The sequence below is a fragment of the Scyliorhinus torazame genome, unplaced genomic scaffold (genome assembly GCF_047496885.1).
Source record: "Scyliorhinus torazame isolate Kashiwa2021f unplaced genomic scaffold, sScyTor2.1 scaffold_90, whole genome shotgun sequence".
In the NCBI taxonomy this organism is placed as follows: domain Eukaryota; kingdom Metazoa; phylum Chordata; class Chondrichthyes; order Carcharhiniformes; family Scyliorhinidae; genus Scyliorhinus; species Scyliorhinus torazame.
Genome location: NW_027307817.1, coordinates 92028 through 108026, shown reverse-complemented (window position 1 = coordinate 108026; position 15999 = coordinate 92028). Strand labels below are relative to the sequence as shown.

The window sequence follows — 15999 nt, the reverse complement described above, 5'->3', positions numbered from 1 at the left end:
ACTTTCCAGACTAAACTCGGCAGGTAAAGTCTGACTCACAATAGACCAGAAACGTCTAATATTCTCGCCTTTGTGCTGGTTAGAAACTTCTCATATTCCAACCGTTTGTTGGGAACTAGAAACTTCTAATATTCGAGCCCCCTCTGCTGATGTAGAAACTTCTACTATTCTAGCCTCGTTTTACCTAGAAACTTCTAATATTCTAGGTCTCCACGCTGGATGCCATGGAGAAAGCAAAACAACCGGCTGGGCGCAATTCTCACGTTGTTAACACGACGGCTGCCGTGTGGAAAATAAAGCAACCCATTCGGCGTAATTGACAGAGTTTTAATTAAAACGTTGGGCGCCATGTTTTTGAAAACTCACCACTATTCTTAGAAGTCCCCCGATACCAAAAAGGGCCGACATTCTAAATGGTGATCAGGGATTCTCACTCCCCGACTCCGATGCAAGCTTCAGTGGGTGCTATTCAGGTCAAACTATGTTTTCTAGTTATCCCCCGGTATAACCCATACCTTCACCGAAGATTTAATCTACTTACCACTGAGTACCATCGATCCTGGGTCCCGCATTGCTAAGTAAGTAAAGTAGACTTTGGAATAACCACTATTTCAGGTTAAATTAAGTTATTTTATTATTATATTTTTTCTTTTAAAAGCTGCAAATACTTTCTTTACAGAAAGGAAAAAGACCTTGCTTCTGGGTCCTTCTGGGTGGTTGAAGGGACCTTCAGGCCCACCTTGACAATCAATCTTCTATATAAAGTCTGGTCTTCTTTAGATGTAATCGCTGATGAGCTCGGTTGCTGTGTCCTGTCTTTCCCATGTACCGAGCTGTGAGAGCTGGCTCTGCTGGCTATCTCTGAGCTGACATAGAGCTGACTCTTTAAATTCTAGTCTTCCTGAGATGTATTAGCTGTTTTAGCTCGGCTGCTATGCCTTGTCTTTCCCATGGCCGAGCTGACTGTAATCTGACTCTGAGCTGCTTGTTTCTTCTCTGCTTCTCTCTCTCCCTCCCTCTGAGTTCTGGTTCTGGTAGTTCCTGCCCTGCTCTCTGGGTTTATATATTTTTCTAACAGTTATCTAGCTTTTATGATTTTATTGTAAAGTAACTTATTTAACTTTGATTGTACAAAGTACGTTTGATTAAACCTTCTAATCCAACTACGTATTCATTTTGACATAACTGCATCTCAGAGATCGGATTACAGTGTTTCCTTTGTGATGATCAAAATGCTTTGGTTTCAAGAGGTGTTACTTTTAATTCCTGTCATTTCTGTAGTTTTATTTTCCAATTGTGTCCTCAGCTCATAATTTTGACTTTGATTTTGGCTTTGAATTATGTTTCTCGTAGACTGATAGTCTCCAGCTTTCTTTAGTTTACCTTGTTTAGCAAATTTTCACACCTAGAATTATCACCAAATTCAACTGAACCTCATCCTTTTTTCCAGCTGCTAACTAAGACAGTTACTTTCAATGAAGGTGTGGGCCCAGTAGCCCCACCCAACACTAAGGGCAATTTTGGACACTAAGGGCAATTTATCATGGCCAATCCACCTCACCTGCACATCTTTGGACTGTGGGAGGAAACCGGAGCACCCGGAGGAAACCCACGCAGACACGGGGAGAACATGCAGACTCCGCACAGACAGTGACCCAAGCCGGAATTGAACCTGGGACCCTGGAGCTGTGAAACAATTGTGCTATCCACAATGCTACCGTGCTGCCCGCTGTTTCCACCTTGGCAGCTCACCCCTGATACCATGTGACTTCACCTTTTGTACCAGTCTGCCATGAGGGACCTTGTCAAAGGCCTTACTGAAGTCCATGTAGACAGCTTCCACTACCCTACCTGCATAAATCATCTTTGTGACCTCTTCTAAAAACTTTATCAATTGAGTGAGACACGACCTCCCCTTCACAAAACTATGCTCTCTCACTAATACGTCCATTTGCTTCTAAATCGGAGTAGATCCTGTCTCGAAGAATTCTCTCCAGTAATTTCCTTACTACTGACGTAAGGCTCACCGGCCTGTAGGTCCCTGGATTATCCCTGCTACCCTTCTTAAACAAAGGATCAAGAGTGGCTATTCTCCAGTCCTCGGGGACATCACCTGAAGACTGTGAGGATCCAAAGATTTCTGTCAAGGCCTCAGCAATTTCCTCTCCAGCCTCCTTCAGTATTCTGGGGTAGATCCCATCAGGCCCTGGGGACTGATCTACCTTAATATTTTTTAAGACACCCAACACCTCGTCTTTTTGGATCACAATGTGACCCAGGCTATCTACACCCCCTTCTCCAGACTCAACATCCACTAATTCCTTCTCTTTGGTGAATACTGATGCAAAGTATTCATTTAGTACCTCGCCCATTTCCTTGGCTTCACACATAGATTCCCTTGCCTATCCTTCAGTGGGCCAATCCGTTCCCTGGCTACCCTCTTGCTTTTTATGTACGTGTAAAAAGCCTTGGGATTTTCCCGAACCCGATTAGTCGTTCGGGGCGGTTGGACAGAGTACTTGTCCACAACCTCACACACTCACAATACAGTCGGCTGATATGCCTTTGGGAGGGGCAACTCTGCACCACATCAATCCCCTCACGCTGAGGTGGAGGGAGTTGTGACGAGGGCGGTTGGACCCGGCAGTTGTTCTGAACCTCACACTCACTCTCAATAATATGGGTGGCGTTCTGAGGCCGCGGTTGTATGGGGAATTGTTCTCAACCTCACACTCTCAGAACATATTGGATATGCTGTCGTGTGGATTGAACCGGGAAATAGTTCACAACTTCACACACATGATCACTATCAGTTGAAGAGGACGGTGAGGTTGTGGCGGCGGAACACTTGTTCCCCAATTCACACACTAACACTCTCACAGTCATTTCGAAGGGCAGACTTAGGAACGCTTGTACGTGCTAGTTTTTCACAACCTCATACGCACTCACAGTAAAGTAGGGAGGTGATGAGGAGGTCATGTGGTGGGTTAATAGTTCACAACCTCACACATCTGTTCACAATAACGTGGAGGGTGTGGAGAGTGGGCGGACAGAAGTGTTCGGTGTTCACAACCTCACACACACACATTCACAATATGGTGGCGATGGTGAGGGGGGCCCGGACGGGGCAATTGTTCACACAGTTACAATCAGGTGGAGGTGTTGTTCAATGGGAGACGGATATTTTGCAACCACTGACAAAAATAATAAAATATCCAGAAGAAAGAAGAACCAGACAACTTGCCTCAAAGGCTACCGTCCGTTGGCCTTGACATCGATCGAAGTGAAGTGCTTCGAGAGTTTGGCCATGAAGCACATCAACACCACACTCCTCGGATGCCTCGATCCACGACAATTTGCATAGTGCCGTAACCGGTCCTCAGCAGACGCCATCTCACTGGCCCGACACTCATCCCTGGAACATCTCCACAACAAGGACTCCGACGTCAGTCTCATATTCATTGACTAACGCTCCGCTTTCGGACACAATCATTCTGACCTTCTCCGCGATTGTTCTCATTACCGGTGCCCAGAAGGCTGCGTGCTTAGCCCCGTACGACACTACCTATACAGCCAGGACGTGTGGCAATATGTGGCTCCAACTCCATTTAAAGTTTGCTGCTCGGTCAGATCTCGAACAACGATAAGTCATAATACGGGAGGGGGATAGAGAATCCAGTAGAGTGGTGCAGCGACAACAATCTCTCCCTCAATGACGGGAAACTAAAGATCTGGTCATTGTTTTTAGGAAGCTAAGTACTGTACACACTACTGTGTGCATCAGCGGGGCCGAGGTGGAGATGGTTGATAGCTTCAAATTCCTTGTTGCGCACATCACCAAAAATCTGTCTGCTCCAAGCACGTCGACGCTACCACTAAAAAATCACAACAGGGCCTATACTTCCTCATGAAACTAAGGAAATTCGGCATGTCCCCACTGACTCTTACCAACGTTTACAGGTGCAGCATCGAACGCATCCTATCTGGCTGCATTGCAGCGTTGTGTCGCAATTGCTCAGCCTAAGACCGCAAGAAACATCGAAGAGTCGTGAACACCGCCTCGTCCATCAGGCGAACCCACCTCCCATCCATTGCCTGTATCTACCGCTGCCTTGGGAAAGCGGGCAGCATAATCAAAGAGACATCCAACCGGCTTACTAACTGCAAACTTTTGCCATCGGTCAGGAGATACGAAAGTCTGAGAACACGCAGAAACAGATTCAAATACAGCTTCTTCCCCGCTGTTACTGGACTGCGAAACGACCCTCTTCTGGACTGATCTGATTAATACTACTCCTGGATGCTTCACTCGATGCCGCTGTCTCTGTATTTGCAGTGTGGACCTTTCGTTGCCCCATTAACGGACTTTGGTTTCTTCTCATCGACTAAATGATCTGTTAGATCTGGAATAGAGAATTCACTGTAACTGTCCCTCGGTACACGTTACAACAAACAAATCCAAATCCGATCCGGAGTCCAGATATTAAATATCTTGAAACTGGTGAAATTATGACAGATGGAGTGTTTATTACTTGAATTATTTAATTATTTTCTGTCGAAGATCAGTCACCTGTTAACGTAATTTATCCCAATAATGAGAGTGAACTCGAACTCACTGCTTGGCCGAATAAACAATTAACTCATTCATTCATTACGTGTTTGTTCATTATGTTGAAGTTCAACAAACATTACAACCAATTATTATTTCGCAACATCAATAGAAAATTGTTTTTCAGTCCACTAAACACAGCAAATGACTGAAAACATTTCATTGCATCTTTGACTGCGATTGCCGCAGGATTGTTCATTCCAGTAATCACAGACCGTTTCTCATTATTGTTTATACAATAATGAAATGGAGATTGTTATTCAGTGGAATAGAATCTGTAATTCCTGACCACACAACGATAATAACATCAATTAAACATGCATTTGTTCAGCTCACAATCCCAATCAATGGGGTTCTCCCTGGGCAGGATCCTCCCCTTCGCCGGCAGCGCCCCCATGTCCGCGGGTTTCCCCACGCCGTGGGGAGGCCACAACGGGAAACTCACTGACCGGCTGCGGGAATGGGGAATGCCGCGCGCAGCTTCGGAAACCGGACCTGATGGAACTGAGAACCAAAGACAGACCATTAAAACGCTGATAATATTCCGACAGAATGCTCATGGGAAGGAACTGATTCCATTCAATCCATTGATCACCAACGATATGTATTAATTTTTTTAACTTGCTACAATAATATGCATTTTGAAATATTTTGCATGTCGCTGACACTAACAATTATATCTCAGGTTTTAATTCCAGTAATCATTGTTGTGACATGAGCCAACGGGGTCTCGGTCTTCCAGCGCGAGATGGACCGAATGGTTGACTGGCACGGTTTACGGGCAACATTCCCGTATCTCTATAATGTCACCGTCTGCGGCCACGACCAGCAGGACCACGACACCAACCTCCGAACATTTCTCCAGACCTCTAAAATCCTTAACCTGACATACAACAAGGATAAATGCGTGTTTAGCACCGACCGTCTAGCCATCCTCGGCTACAAGGTGCGAAATGGAGTTATAGGCCCCGACCCTGCACGCATGCGCCCCCTTATGGAGTTCACCCTCCCTCACTGCTCCAAGGCCCTGAAATGTTGCCTGGGCTACTATGCCCAGTGGGTCCCCAACTACGCGGAAAAGCCCCGTCCCCTGATCCAATCCACAGTTCTTCCCCTGTCGATAGAGGCCCGCCAGGCCTTCAGCCGCATCAAAGCAGACATTGCAAAGGCCACGATGCGCGCCATCGACGAGTCCCTCCCCTTCCAGCTCGAGAGCGATGCGTCCGATGTAGCTCTGGCGGCCACCCTCAACCAAGCAGGCAGACCCGTGGCCTTCTTCTCCAGTACCCTCCATGCCTCCGAAATCCGCCACTCCTGAGTCGAAAAGGAGGCCCAGGCCATAGTGGAAGCTGTGCGACATTGGAGGCATTACCTGGCCGGCAAGAGATTCACTCTCCTCACTGACCAACGGTCGGTTGCTTTGATGTTCGATAATGCACAGCGGGGCAAAATCAAAAACGACAAAATCTTGCAGTGGAGGATCGAGCTCTCCACCTACAACTCCGAGATCTTGTATCGTCCCGGGAAGCTAAACGAACCTCCTGACGCCCTGTCCCACGGCACATGTGCCACCGAACAAGTGGACCGCCTCCGAGCCCTCCACGAGGACCTCTGCCACCCGGGGGCCACTCGCCTTTTCCATTTTGTCAAGACCCGCAACCTGCCCGACTCCATCGAGGAGGTCAGGACAGCCACCAGGAACTGCCAAATCTGCGCGGAGTGCAAACCACACTTCTACCGGCCAGAGAGGGCACACCTGATAAAGGCTTCCCGTCCCTTTGAACGCCTCAGCATGGGCTTCAAAGGCCCCCTCCCCTCCACCGACCGCAACACGTACTTCCTGAACGTGATTGACGAGGACTGTTCCCGTTCGCCATCCCCTGCCCCGACATGACCGTAAAGACCGTTATCAAGGCCCTCCAGGGTATCTTTACACTGTTCGCGTTCCCCGCTTACATACACAGTGATAGTGGGTCCTCCTTTATGAGCGACGAACTGCGTCAATTCCTGCTCAGCAAGCGCATCGCCTCGAGCAGGACGACCAGTTACAACCCCCGGGGTAACGGACAGGTAGAGAGGGAGAAGGGAAACGTCTGGAAGACCGTCCTGCTGGCCCTACAGTCCAGGAACCTCCCAGTCTCCCGCTGGCAAGAAGTCCTCCCGGATGCCCTCCACTCCATCCGGTCACTGCTTTGTACCACCACCAACCAGACACCTCACGAACGTCTCCTTGTCTTCCCCAGGAAGTCCTCCTCTGGGACCTCGCTCCCGACCTGGCTGGCAGCACCCGGTCCCATCCTGCCCTGAAAACACGTGCGGGCGCACACGTCGGACCCGTTGGTCGAGAGGGTCCATCTGCTCCACGCTAACCCCCAGTACGCCTATGAGACATACCCCGACGGCCGACAAGATACGGTCTCCCTATGGGACCTGGCGCCCGCCGGAACCCCATGTACATTCCAGCCGCCAGTCCCACCCTCCCCTCCACGGCAGCACCTTCCCGGAGGATCGGCCCTTCCATCGGCCCCGCCGAGGACCCCCCCCCACCCACCGACGCCCCCTTCCAGGTCAACCGTTTTCCCCACCAGCGCCGTCGAGGAGTGCCGAAGCAGCCATGGAGATGGAAGCCACGCTCCCGGAGTCTCAGACGCCCGAGCCTCCACCGGAGTCAGAAAAAGCTCCGACGGTCAGAGAGGACGGCCAGGGCCCCCGATCGACTGATTGCTTCATTTTAATTGTAATCTGTAAATAGAAACCATCGAATGTACACAGCTATCAGACTTGTAAATAGTTACTAAACACTGTACGGAGGTATTACAGTATCTCCATAACTAATTATACCACGGTGCCATGTTTTGTAGTTTCAGGCCACCACCCCCGCCGGACTCTTTTTTAACAGGGGGTGAATGTGGTATTATAGGTATTACGGTACCTGATAGGCTGAAGCACCATTGGTGGAAACTGAATGCTTCCTATTGGTTAGAATGTATGAAAGCTCCGCCCTGCTAGGCGGGGTATAAGAGCCCGTGCCGCCCCAGCCTGAGCTGCTGGGGGAAACGTCCAGCTTATTAAAGCCTTCAGTTGGACGACAACCTCGCTTTAGTGGTCATTGCTCGTGCATCAGGGTGCAAAGGAGATTTACCAGGATGCTGCCTGGTTTGCAGGATGGGTCTTATGAGGGAAGTTTGAGGGAGCTAGGGCTTTTGTCTTTGGAGCGGAGGGGGATGAGAGGCGACTGAATAGAGGTTTATAAGAAAATGAGGGGGATAGATAGAGTGGGCGTTCAGAGACTATTTCCTCGGGTGGATGTAGCTGTTACAAGGGGGCACAACGAGAAGATTCAGGGTGGGAGATATAGGAGGGATGTCCGAGGTAGGTTCTTTACTCAGAGAGTGGTTAGGGTGTGGAACGGACTGCCGTCAACTGTGAGAGTGCAGTCGGACACTTTAGGAACTTACAAGCGGTTAGTGGATAGTCACATGGAGCACACCAGAATGACAGGGAGTGGGATAGCTTGATCTTGGTTTCGGACAAGGCTCGGCACAACATCGAGGGGCCGAAGGGCCTGTTCTCTGCTGTACTGTTCTATGTTCTATTCCAAGTGTTTACTGTTTATGGAGAGAGAGAGAAAAAGACGGGTGGGGAGGAGGTAGAGAGAGTGACTGGTAGAGACAGAAAGGCAGGAGCGGAGGGAGAGAGAGAGAGGTAAAGAGAGAGAGAGAGACAGTCAGAGAGAGAGGGAGAGAGAGAGAGACAGATTGAGGGAGAGACTGGCAGAGATATAAAGACAGGGACGGAGAGAGAGGTAAAGAGAGGGAGAGAGACAGTCAGAGAGAGAGAGACAGACAGTCAGAGAGAGAGAGAGAGAGAGAGAGGGAGGGAGAGAGACAGATTGAGGGAGAGACTGGCAGAGATATAAAGGCAGGGACGGAGGGAGAGAGAGAGGTAAAGAGAGAGAGAGAGACAGTCAGAGAGAGAGAGACAGACAGTCAGAGAGACACAGAGAGAGGGAGAGAGAGGGAGGGAGAGACTGGCAGAGATATAAACGCAGGGACGGAGGGAGAGAGAGAGAGGTAAAGAGAGAGAGAGACAGACAGTCAGAGTGAGAGAGGGAGAGACAGTGATGGAGAGACTGGCAGAGACATAAACGCAGGGACGGAGGGAGAGAGACAGAGGCAAAGAGAGAGAGAGAGAGACAGTCAGAGAGAGAGAGAGGTAAAGCGAGAGAGAGACAGACAGTCAGAGAGAGAGAGAGGGAGAGAGAGGGAGGGAGAGACTGGCAGAGACATAAACGCAGGGACGGAGGGAGAGAGACAGAGGCAAAGAGAGAGAGAGAGAGACAGTCAGAGAGAGAGAGAGGTAAAGCGAGAGAGAGACAGACAGTCAGAGAGAGAGAGAGGGAGAGAGAGGGAGGGAGAGACTGGCAGAGATATAAACGCAGGGACGGAGGGAGAGAGAGAGGTAAAGAGAGAGGGAGAGAGACAGTCAGAGAGAGAGAGAGAGGTAAAGCGAGAGAGAGAGAGAGACAGTCAGAGAGAGAGAGTGAGGGAGAGACTGGCAGAGACATAAACGCAGGGACGGAGGGAGAGAGAGAGAGAGGTAAAGAGAGAGGGAGAGAGACAGGCAGAGAGAGAGAGAGACAAAGCGAGGGAGAGACTGGCAGAGACAGAAAGGCAGGAGCGGAGGGAGAGAGAGAGAGGTAAAGAGAGAGAGAGACAGTCAGAGAGAGAGAGAGGTAAAGAGAGAGAGACAGTCAGAGGGAGCGGGAGACAGGGAGAGACAGACAGTCAGAGAGAGACAGAACGAGACACAGACTGAGGAAATAGAGAGAGACATGGGTAAAGAGAGACAAAGGGACAAATTGAAAGTCAGCCTGTCACTAAATCTCAATTCAAACTGATTCCTGCGAATGTCACTAAAGCCTCACGTCATCGCCATGTATAAACCTGCTAGCATGAATCCAGAATGCAGTCTGGTGTTAAACAACTTTCAACTCAGCTTCCGCTAACTTCTCCCACTTTCTGCACCGGATTGGGGAATAGAAATATTTGCTGGAAGGGCGATTGGAAAAAGACTCCTAAAGGAATGGGCAGCTGATTTGCCAGTGCACAGAGGGCAGGGTAACTCTTTCTGGGGGCAGAGGGGAAGTGTCTGCAGACTGGCAATACAGATGGTGTTCACGGGTGGGGTGGGGCGTGTTCAGAGAGAGGGTGTGGGTACGGGGGAGAGGGAGGGAGGATGTCAGCGGGCAGGGGAAGGAAAGTGTGTCTCCCACCTCCCCACCCGGATAGGATCACATTGCTGTCTGTGGGATCTTGCTGTGCACCACTGGCCTGCAGCCTTCCCTGGACTGTCAGCTTAGTGACCACACACAATGTCAAATTAAACTAGTTCATGGACTGTAAAGCACCTTTGGGGGGGGGGGGGGGAGGGGACATAACCTAACCCTCCCCTGCCCCACCCCCCTGAGACTGGGAGCAGGGCACTGACTCCACACTGGAGACCCCCATATACTGTGTGCCTATCCCCCCCCCCACCTCCCCATCCCCTCTTTGACCCTCCCACCAAACTCCACCTCTATTCTGTTCTCTACTCCTGTTTCCCTCGCTCTCTCCCCTCCCTCGCCACTCTCTCTTCACCCATTTCTCTGACTCGGGGAGTAAGACGGGGAAAGAGACAGAGAATCTGACAAGCAGAAATTTTGTCAAAGTCAATTCAAACGCTGCCCTGGGCTTTTCCACCCACAACACTGACGTTCCAGTAAAACACGGGCACTGTGCAATTGGCCAATTGTCTCATTGAAGTGAAATGAAAGTCCCTCTTTGAAACTGGCAGTGAGGTGGGGGGAGTGGGGGAAAGTTTGGAGACTTTGGAGAACTCGGTGACTGAATTACCCCCCCCCCCAGCCCAGCCTGCCCCCCCCCCCCAGCCTGCCCCAGACACACACACACACACACACATGCACCCCCCTCCCCATCACCAACACTTCACTAATCAGCCCATCTTCAGCACAGGAGATACTCTGGGATTAGAAACAGTCCCTGACACTGCCTCACATTTACAACTTCAATCCCAGCACCTGGGCAACATTAGGAAAGGCGGTGTGTTCACGTTTACATGTTGCAGTGTGCACAGCAGGATCCCACAATAAATAAACATGATGGATACAGGAGCCCAGTCCATATCCTGTGTCTCTTAACAACCTCCCACTCAACCTCCCCCCCCCGCCCCCACACACACACATTCCCCACCCCCGCCAGCCCCCCATTCAAATAACGACAAATCACATTGGTGTTTCTATCATTTTATTGGAAGAGGAAATATAGAGAGAGGTAGCCGGAGAGAGAGAGAGAGGCTTGTGGTGGGGGAGGGGGGAGGTGCGGTGGGGAAAAAAGAGACAGGGAATTTCTCCCACACCCCCTCTCATTTTCTCACAGGGCTTCTTTCCCTCAGGAGACATTTTCAAATCGACTGTCTCAGGACTGTAGTTTGTGTAAAATCGCACTTTCTAAAACACAATGTAACTGGGCCGAGCTTGACTGCACACAGCAGAACCCCACCCACAGACCCTTTCCTTTTCACTGTATCTCTCTCTGTCTTTCTCTCTCCACCTCTCTTTTTCTCTCCATCTCCCTCCGACCTCTCTCTCCCCTCTCTTTTCCTCTCGCTCTCCCTCCACCCTCTCTCTGTTTTCCCTCTCCCTCTCTCTTATCTCTCGACAAATCGCATTGGGATTTTCTTTTACATTTACTACAAGGTGAAATAGAGAAAGAAATGGCTGGAAAGAGGGAGAGATTGGAAAGAGGGAGAGATTGGGAAGGAGGGAGAGATTGGAAAGAGAGAGAGATTGGAAAGAGAGAGAGATTGGGAAGGAGGGAGAGATGGGAAAGAGGGAGAGATTGGAAAGAGAGCGAGATTGGAAAGAGGGAGAGATTGGGAAGGAGGGAGAGATTGGAAAGAGAGAGAGATTGGAAAGAGAGAGATATAGAAAGCTGGAGGGACAGAGACAGGGAGATTTCACCATAAAACCTCCTCCGAAATCCTTCCAATGCCACCGCCCTGTCTAAAACACAAACACCACTGGGATTGAGGACAAATCTTTACCCAGGCTGCGGCCTATTCATTTCACACCCACTCCCTCACCCCCTCCCGACTGCTTTACACTCAGACAACTAGTTTAATTTTAAATGTGTGTGGTCTCTAAGTTGAATGCGGGGGGGATCTTATAGAAACATATAAGATTATGAAGGGAATAGATAGGATAGATGGGGGCAGGTTGTTTCCCCTGGTCGGGGAAAGCAGAACTAGGGAAGGAGGGAGAGATTGGGAAGGAGGGAGAGATTGGAAAGAGGGAGAGGTTGGGAAGGAGGGAGAGATTGGGAAGGAGGGAGAGATTGGGAAGGAGGGAGAGATGGGAAAGAGGGAGAGATTGGAAAGAGAGAGAGATGGGAAAGAGGGAGAGATTGGAAAGAGAGAGAGATTGGAAAGAGAGAGATATAGAAAGCTGGAGGGACAGAGACAGGGATATTTCACCACAAAACCCCCTCAGAAATCCTTCCAATGCCACCGCCCTGTCTAAAACACAAACACCACTGGGATTGAGGACAAATCTTTACCCAGGCTGCGGCCTATTCATTTCACACCCACTCCCTCACCCCCTCCCGACTGCTTTACACTCAGACAACTAGTTTAATTTTAAATGTGTGTGGTCTCTAAGTTGAAGTTTAGGAAATGCAGCAGGCCATTGATGCACAGCAGGATCCCACAACCAGCAATGTGATCCTGTCAGGGACAGGCAGGTGAGTGGGGGGGGGGGGCATATTCCTTCCATAGCCTGCTATATTTGTTCTTCCATCTCCCCCTGCCCCCCCCCTATACTCCCCCCCCTGAACACCATGGGTATTCCCAGTCTGGAGACACATCCACTGTCCCCAGAAAGAGAGAAACTCCCCTCTTTAAACTGGGAAACCCACTGCCCGGTCCGTTTAGAGACTTTTTAAAGTCTCCCTCCCACCATTTATTTCTATTCTTTTCCCAAATCAGGGTATCCCCAGAAAGATGTGATGAGACTCCCCATTGCAGTTTGTGGGGTGGTTTTCATAGATTAAAGGTTTAAAGAGACACTAAAATGCTGTAGAGAGATGGACAGATAGTGGCAGAACGCTGGGGAGACAGAGAGAGAGGGAGACAAGAATGGAAAGAAGGTAGAGAGGGAGAGAAAGCCTCTCTTTTTCACAGCCTCCCTCTCCCTTCATGCTCTCTCTGTCTTTCTCCTCTCCCTCTCTCTAATCTCCCTCACACCCCTCCCCACACTCTTTCCGTACTCCGCGCTCTGTCTCCCCCTCACCCCAGTACCCCAGTAGTTGGGAAGGAGAGAGAGAGAGAGTCAGGCACAGGAATCCAACACTCACAACAACAGTAACCTGAATTCAAATGGCCCCCTGCCAATTTAATTTCTCCCTCATATTTATGTCTCGGCCTAAAATACAGGCTTCATTCCAGAATTATACCCGCTTCAAGTTAAGGGACTGTTATTCCGAGCCATCGAGATTACTTTACAGTCAATGAATTTGTTTTGAAAGTGACCCCACTATTTTTTTATTGTTTAATTTTTTGAAAATAAATTTAAAATACCCAATTCATTTTTTCCAATTAAGGGGCAATTTAGGGTGGCCAATTCACCAACGTAGCACACCTTTGGGTTGTGGGGGTGAAACACACGCAGACACGGGGAGAATGTGCAAACTCCACACGGACACTGACGGGATCGAACCTGGGACCTCGGCGCCGTGAGGCTGCAGTGCTAACCCACTGCGCCACCCTGCTGCCCTAAAGTGACCCCAATATTATTAATTTTGTGAATTCTGCTGGCAACGTGTACACAGGGAGATCGCCAAAATGATAACACTTTGCAAATTGAGTTCAGAATTTCTGATCTGGGATTTCTCTATCTCTCTCTGTTTCTACACCATTGTTGCACTGTACAAACTGACAGCAGTATTGATTGCACAGTAAGATCCCACACGCAGCAGTGTGATCCTGGCTGAATATCCCCTCAGTCCCCTGTGAAATCGGTTCAGCAACTCACTCATTCCCAATTCCTTAAAATGTGAGACCTTCGAACCCACTTTGCAGTCCGTGTGCTATTTTAATTTAAGAGTTGAGATCTCAATTACTTTGCGGGCAAAGGCCACAGGCCTGTGCGTGAACAGCAAGATCCCACAGCAGCAGCAATGTGAACCTAACCAGGCGGGATGCTGTATTTCCTCTCCCCCCGCCCACCCCCCTCACTCCTGCTACGAGCTCCAGTCCCCCCTGGATCTAAACCCTTTCCTCCCCCCTCATCCTGTGTGTGTGGATTGGACCCAGTCTAAAGAACTCCCTTCAATCCTCTGAAAGAGTTAAACTGCCTCTCAAAACTGAGAAAAACCTTTTTAAAACAAAATCCATTGGTACACAGAAAGATCCCAGAAGGTGCAGTCAGCAGTGTTGAGTGTCGTTTAAAATAGCTAACAGGTTATACAGAGAGTGATCGGGGCTCAGAGAATGAAATCCAACCCCTCCCTCTCTTTCGGGACACCCAGATTTAAAAGAACCCTGTTATTTTGGGTTCATAAACAAAATTTAGACAGCTTCATATTGCAGGTTTTTAATTTGCTCTTTGTCACCCACCAAACGGTTAATGTGTTTGTGTCTAAGTGCAAGGCCGGGGCGGCAATAAAGAGACAACTCACGTGAGTGCGGCCTGTGGAGTAGGCCTCAGTCCATCCACTTGTCCTCTGGAGAATAGCCCTTGTCCAAAGATTCCTGCTCACATTGCAGATGTGGTATACCTGGATTTCCAGAAAGCTTTTGACAAGGTGCCACACAAAAGGTTGCTGCATAAACTAAAGATGCATGGCATTGAGGGTAAAGTGGTAGCATGGGTAGAGGATTGGTTAACTAACAGAAAGCAGAGAGTGGGGATAAATGGGTGTTTCTCTGGTTGGCAACGTGTAACTAGTGGGGTCCCTCAAGGATCAGTGTTGGGCCCGCAATTGTTCACAATTTACATAGATGATTTGGAGTTGGGGACCAAGTGCAATGTGTCAAAGTTTGCAGACGACACTAAGATGAGTGGTAAAGCAAAAAGTGCAGAGGATACCGGAAGTCTGCAGAAGGATTTGGATAGGTTAGGTGAATGGGTTAGGGTCTGGCAGATGGAATTCAATGTTGCCAAGTGTGAGGCTATCCATTTTGGGAGGAATAACAGAGGAATGGTTTATTATTTAAACGGTAAGATGTTAAAACATGCTGCTGTGCAGAGAGACCTGGGTGTGCTGGTGCACGAGTCGCAAAAAGTTGGTGTGCAGGTGCAACAGGTGATTAAGAAGGCTAATCGAGTTTTGTCTTTCGTTGCTGGAGGAGGGAGTTCAAGACTAGGGAGGTTATGCTGCAATTGTATAGGGTGTTGGTGAGGCCACATCTGGAGTATTGTGTTCAGTTTTGGTCTCCTTACCTGAGAAAGGACATATTGGCACTGGAGGGAGTGCAGAGGAGATTCACTAGGTTGATCCCAGAGTTGAGGGGATTAGATTATGACGAGAGGTTGAGTAGACTGGGACTGTACCCGTTGGAGTTTAGAAGGATGCGGAGGGGGGGGGGGGCGGATCTTATAGAAACATATAAGATTATGAAGGGAATAGATAGGATAGATGCGGGCAGGTTGTTTCCCCTGGTCGGGGAAAGCAGAACTAGGGGGCATAGCCTCAAAATAAGGGGAGGTAGATTTAGGACGGAGTGTAGGGGGAACTTCTTCACCCAAACGGTTGTGAATCTCTGGAATTCCTTGCCCAGTGAAGCAGTTGAGGCTCCTCCTTTAAAAGTTTTTAAGAAAAAGTTAGATGCCTTTCTAAAGAATAAAGGGATTGGGGGATATGGTGTACGGGCCGGAGAGTGGAGCTGAGTCCACAAAGATCAGCCATGATCTCATTGAATGGTGGAGCAGGCTCGAGGGGCCAGGTGGCCGACTCCTGCTCCTAGTTCTTATGTTCTTATTCAAAATTCAAATTCCTGGGGGAAAGAGGGAGAAAATGAACTCATGCGCAGGAAAATGGTTAAACTAGAAACACAGCAAGAGGCCAAGATTCTCCCTCTCAGTGACACAAACTCCCAGCACCTTTTATAAGGTGTTACTGCTATATTTATAAAATTAGGGCCAAAGAATGCAAACACATCATTTTGTTTTTGTTTTGGTGAAGCCCGGCCACATTTCTGTCCATGCAGCAGGGGACGAGTGTGCTGCATGATGCCTATTGGAGCGACTGAGTAAAGGAACACAAAGTGACTGAGGGAGAAAGAAAAGGGGGTGGACTCCAAAACGCCGGGCGCAGCACAACCCAAAAAGAACA

At 49.2% G+C, this 15999-nt stretch overlaps 1 long non-coding RNA gene across 1 annotated transcript in view; it reads right to left on the bottom strand.

The window, feature by feature from the left end:
* Positions 1 to 14416, bottom strand: part of LOC140405578 (uncharacterized) — a 246236-nt gene extending 231820 nt beyond the window's left edge. Inside the window, exon 1 of the long non-coding RNA XR_011938667.1 lies at positions 14344 to 14416. This is a non-coding gene — a long non-coding RNA (uncharacterized lncRNA). The remainder of the gene's footprint in view (positions 1 to 14343) is intronic.
* Between the last annotated feature and the right edge of the window lie 1583 nt (positions 14417 to 15999).